At 40.3% G+C, this 5,583-nt stretch overlaps 1 non-coding gene across 1 annotated transcript; it reads right to left on the minus strand.

Annotated features, from left to right (window-relative positions):
* Nucleotides 1-1,168: 1,168 nt before the first annotated feature.
* Trnaf-gaa (transfer RNA phenylalanine (anticodon GAA)) lies at nucleotides 1,169-1,241 on the minus strand. Its single transcript has one exon. It is a non-coding gene; the product is annotated as a tRNA-Phe (tRNA).
* Nucleotides 1,242-5,583: the final 4,342 nt, after the last annotated feature.

Below are 5,583 nucleotides of genomic sequence, written 5' to 3' on the forward strand. Positions count from 1 at the left end.
GAACGAACCTATGAATTTTTTTTTTCAAATTTAATCCAATTTGTTTGAATAATGATCAGAGTGGTTTGCAGGATGTTGGCTTCACTACCAGTGCTTGATGAAAAGACTTTTCCTAAGCGTAGCATGGTATCGGAAATAGTTTTACAGGGAAGACATTGATTGTCCATACCTTAAGAAAACGAGTTTCAATAATAAATTTCTATCAGCAAAAGCTTGTAGTGGTTTAATTAGCATACCTTTCACAATCTTACAACAGTCCACAAAAAGGACAAAAACAACCGGTGTTTAAATAAAAATAAACCAAGCGTACATAGTGAACACGAAAAGCCCTTTTTCATTAAGCTTAACTTTCACCGTACAGCCATAATCTCGAGTTGGAATTTTCAACCCGATAGTACGATTCGGAATGACGAACCGCATTGATTCCAATGCGAAAGCTTCAAACCGTCAAAGCGCCGTAAACTGATCGGAATCAAATGGCTCTTGTTCATTCAGCTTCGATCCAACGCTCGTCCACCAATCAGTCCGAAAACACGTTCCTGATGACAATTTAATTTTCATCTGTCAAACCACTACACTCCTGCCGTTCCCCAAAGTGTGTCGTTCGTTGACTAGGGTGACCTCAAACTGGGAATCGACAAGGAACATTTATTGCTCGCTAAATTGGTGCAGCATCCGTGTGCGGCGTAGAAACGATACGACTGTAGCTATGACTACATAAAAAGAAGGAAAAAACACACACAACCCCGGCTCGTAAGCGGACGTTGTCTCTAACCGATGGCTGGCTTTGGTGTTTAGCGCAGTGGCATCGATGGAACGGAACGATGCGATGATACGCTACTTGAATGTGACCACTTTTGATGTATTCAATATGATTAAACCGTCATTAGGTTTAGTTGCTGATAATTTCTATTTAATTGCCCCGAGCAGTCTTAAACATCAATTGTCGACTGTAAAGAGTTGTTGATAGGTATTTGAACGTGGCATTTAAAAGTAAATTCTCTTTAACGGGTAGGGTATGTAGATATTTATTTCTGATGATAAAAGTAAGAATTAAATTGAAATAGATGTTGGAGAAAGTTTTTGTTAAAAACAGAATTATCGTAAAGGACTGCAGCACTATCAAAAAGTGTGTCCATTAATTTCGGATATTACACACACTTGATGCTGCCGAAACCCGGGATTGAACCGGGGACCTTTAGATCTTCAGTCTAACGCTCTCCCAACTGAGCTATTTCGGCTGATGTATGTTAATGCATACCAGTACTTGTTGCTGATAATGATTACAGCTCTACTGCAACAAAACAAATGCACCGCGAGCCTGTTACGCTTATCAGCTTCCTTGTTGCGTTGTAAGATCGGTTCAAACCCTCACATCGACACACGCGATAAATCTTGCACAATTAAATGCAAGATGTTGTCTGTAAGCTGACTGAACCGGGATTAGTTTGGTTGATTAGCGTACAGTCAAAGTACAGGCCAACCAATGCCCGATGGTTTGCCTCACACTGTAACTGAGCAACACACCAGCAGTGGCTCATCAGAGGCAATCAACACAATCGGCTACCAGACCCGGGTCTAGAGCGAGCCGCAATTAAGCACAACAGTGAACATTCGCTCATCGGCAGGGATAAAAGTCAAAGCAGCAAGTTCTACCGACAGCTAACCATGCTCGCAGATGGTAGATTAGGCGGCAAATTCTTCCTTTTTGGAGCAACGAGCAAACAAGTGGCTAATGGGTGGATTATTTTCCGACGAGAAGATACTCGGCCATTTAAGCTCCTTGCTTGGTTGGTAAGAACACAATTTCAAACGTTTCCTAATGATGCTTTGTTGGATTAGAATCTGGAATCTTAGTTTAGCGTATGCTGAAGCAGTAATATCTGTGGTATTGGGCCAAACTGTTGGAGAATAAACATTAAGTAATTTCCTCCTCGTTCTTGCTAAACAATCATGATTCTGATATCACAGGTGCGTCATATTAATCATACTGGTAAGAGATAAAAAAAGGAACCAAAAAGGAACTTTATCTCCAATGTGTCAACGGTTATAAAACATTCACCAACGTCTATAACTCCCAAAAGGCACCGGATTTATGTTCCGCCTGCAACCATTCACTGTACTTTATGAGCTGAGAAAGTAGTTTTGAAGCTATTTTTCCACATTCCAATTTGCTTAAAAGCGAATCGAATCTTGGCGCTACCTTTCTACTACATCGATATGCGTCTTTGCACTATATCAGCAAAAAACAAAACGCTTTCTGAAAGCTTTCCAATATCCCCAGTCATCTCACCGGAAGCGACTTTCATATCCGATCGGGGAAGGAAAACTTTTCGCACCGAAACTGTCCGTCGCTCCACAAACGGTGTACGACGTTGTGTGTTTGTTTTGATGAACATTTCCCTAAACTTAAAGTGGTGTAAAAGTCGATGGTAAAATTTAACTCACAATATTGCGCTTCTGTACCGGACTGAACTGAAATTTTGCAAGACGAAAACACGGTAAGGAAGGTATGCGGAGAAATGCCAAAAGAGGCAAATGGTAAAGGGATGGGAATACGCGTAAGGAAATTTATCACTACGGGGTTAGTGCTGCGTTGTAAATATTTTGCACTTGCTTCAGGTTCAACTTATCCGAAAGTTCGTTCGTCGTTTTTTTTTTTGGGGGGCGGGGTTGAACCAAAATCTGGGACAAAATTGTGCAGGAAAGTATGCTGCCCGTACAAATTTTACTTACCGAGTTGTGGAAACTGAAGGAAAGTAGACGGGTTATAATGTAAATAAAGGTTGCATTCTACTGTTGTCATCCTTCTTGATGATTTGACAAGCTTATAATAAATAAACGATAATAAAAGTACATAACATCAAATTCTTATACTTTAAAATGTCATGTAGGCCTACGGATAAATGGTGTTAAATATAAAAAATGTGTTTGGCTATAATTTACATTTTGAAGAAAATTCTTATACCATAGAAAGTACCATCGCGTTGTGCAAATAATTAAATTGATATACCAACAAGATAAAGGGACCTACAATTTATATTTTTTAATCTATAACCTCAAATATTTTACTGAGGAATGTTTTCCTTTTTACATTTGACAGTAAGACGTAATATTCCAAGTTCAGAGCCTTAACTGTGGTTCTTCAAGTAAAGTCTCATATATATCTACAGCTCAAAGTAAATAATCCCCGATTGATCCCACCAATTGATCTTATGCGCCAAAATTTACATTATGTCTAAAAATTTACAAAAAAAAATTTAATAAAACTAAATGAAGTTAAAAAAAACACATATAAAATTGCAACAAGAAAAAATAATAGCAAATAATAATAACAAAAAGAAGAAAAGGAAAAAAACGAAGAAAGATTGTGTAGAAATTATTCCCACTAACGCTCATGATAGAAAACTCCCTTCCGACGGAAGGTTCATTGCCATGGTTCCGGGAGTTGTATCTCGCCCGTACTAAGATTCTCGTACCGGCAACAATTTCCTGATGCAACTTCGCACATGTACAAAAGGGAAAGAAAGTAGCGATAATAAAAATAAACATTCGCCCATAACGCCAAACTACACGCTCACCAACCTTGATAACGAGCTGCGGGGTAGCTTTCAGCAAATTTGGTACCGATTTCACCCGTTTTGCTTCCCGTTGTTATCACGTGCGTGAATGTATATATGTGTGTGTGTATTTATTCGCTTCTCTGTTCCTCTGACACCTTGATCGTTTCGGTAACTGAATTGCAAAACTCATAAATTTTGCCACCAGCTAATCCTTCCCAGGGATTGCATCCTTCGGGTGAGGAAGCGCGTTAGCAAACTTCCGTTCGAAAGATCCAACTTGGTGTCCTGTACCAAAATCCTTAAACATTGTGCTGCGTTACTTACGATACGATCGTCCAACAAAGACAGCGGCAAAAAAAACTTCCCAAACGCTTACTGAAACCATGATTTTAGTGATGAAACTTGCCGCTAGAAAGATAGCAATAGTACAGCTGCTACATTAAAGCAACAGCTAACAAGCAAAAGGTTTCATGGTATGACCAAAAAAAAACACGACATTTCTGATACTCATGAATGTGTTTCCAGCAGCATTTTTGCTGAACCAAGCCTAACTTTTTCGCTCATCAGCACCGGCAAAACTTTTGACGACATAAAGTAATTCAATTAAAAGTGTCTCCCGAGTGTCTTCTTTTGCCGTGCGCTTTTTTTTCTCCCCGCGTGGGGAGTAGGTTTACGATGTAGCAAAATGTCCCCCACGACAAGTTGAGGGCGCGCTGGTGTAAGAAAAACTGCGACTCAATTTTTGTGTCCCCAATTTGTAAAACGTATATTTTACGCCCAACACCAAACACCGTGGAATGAATTCACTCTATGGCACATTAATTGTCATTTAACTTATTACACACTCATGCTCGGAATGCTTGGAAACTTTGTCTTGCTGTGTGGCGTACCGAAGTGAACAAGAAAGCTCCATACTACACCTTACCAAGCTGCACTAATAAACAGATGTACAATGGGTAATGTGTTTGGTATGAGGGTATGAGAAGAGGCATCAGTTCGCAGATACTGCGATACAACCCGCTGTTAGAGCGGATGGCTAATTTCAATGATTGGAGCACCGTCAAGTGCTGTTGCTCGATGTTCATTATCATTTTCCCAGACAAGCATCTTCCATTGGCCTAGGAATGTAGTTTTTTTAGTGTTTTTGGCAAGTAACAAAATGCACAGCTTCAAGGAGGTACAATATTACTTACTCTAACGCATCTCTGCTGTCCCACATTGCTGCCTTTAATTGCTCATTTATTCACTCCACCCTTGTTGAGTTGCCTTTAGCCTGTTTCTTTTTTCTCTTAAAATAAAAGATTTGTTTTGGTTTTTTTTTCTTTCATATTGTCTCCTCCCAATTTTGCCATGAACAAAACTTTTAATTCAAACACATTTTGCCGGAGATCGTTTTTGGGCTTGCCTGAAATTTTATTTCCTGCAAACCACACTCACACACACAGAAAAAATGATAACTGAACCGCCATCTACACCACCACTGTTTGCTATCTTCCATTGGGTATTTAGTTTAGCAGCAACTTTTGCTCATAATTTTCCTCGCACACATAGACACATTGGTGTAGTGTAACGGTTGGAAACGTGACCCGTCCCGTGTGGTGTCCGCGTCCGTATGTAAGTGTAGCGTATTTGAATTTCCGCTTAAATAGCAACATTTTACGTTTCATCTCGTTCTTCCCGTTGTTTCCCGGCGTGCAACCACACCACGAAAAGTTCCCTTGAAACAGTAGACGTAATGTAAAGAGTTCCTTCTCTCTCTGTTCTCGCTTTTCCCTCGCTGTTAGCTAGCCCGCGGGAAGTGGCAAAGGAAAAACAAATGCACACACAAAACAAGGGACACTGGCAACGGTTTGAGCTTTGAACCACACTCGGAACCAAACGCGGCCCCTTAGGTGCGCCCTTTTTCCACCACGCGAACGCATCACACCCACGGTCAGTTCAAACACGCTGTCAGGACGGTTACGAACGAAGCGACAGAAAACTTTTGCCATAATATAGCTCCGAAGCTACATCAGTACCT

Source organism: Anopheles funestus, chromosome 2RL (assembly GCF_943734845.2).
Source record: "Anopheles funestus chromosome 2RL, idAnoFuneDA-416_04, whole genome shotgun sequence".
NCBI lineage: Eukaryota > Metazoa > Arthropoda > Insecta > Diptera > Culicidae > Anopheles > Anopheles funestus.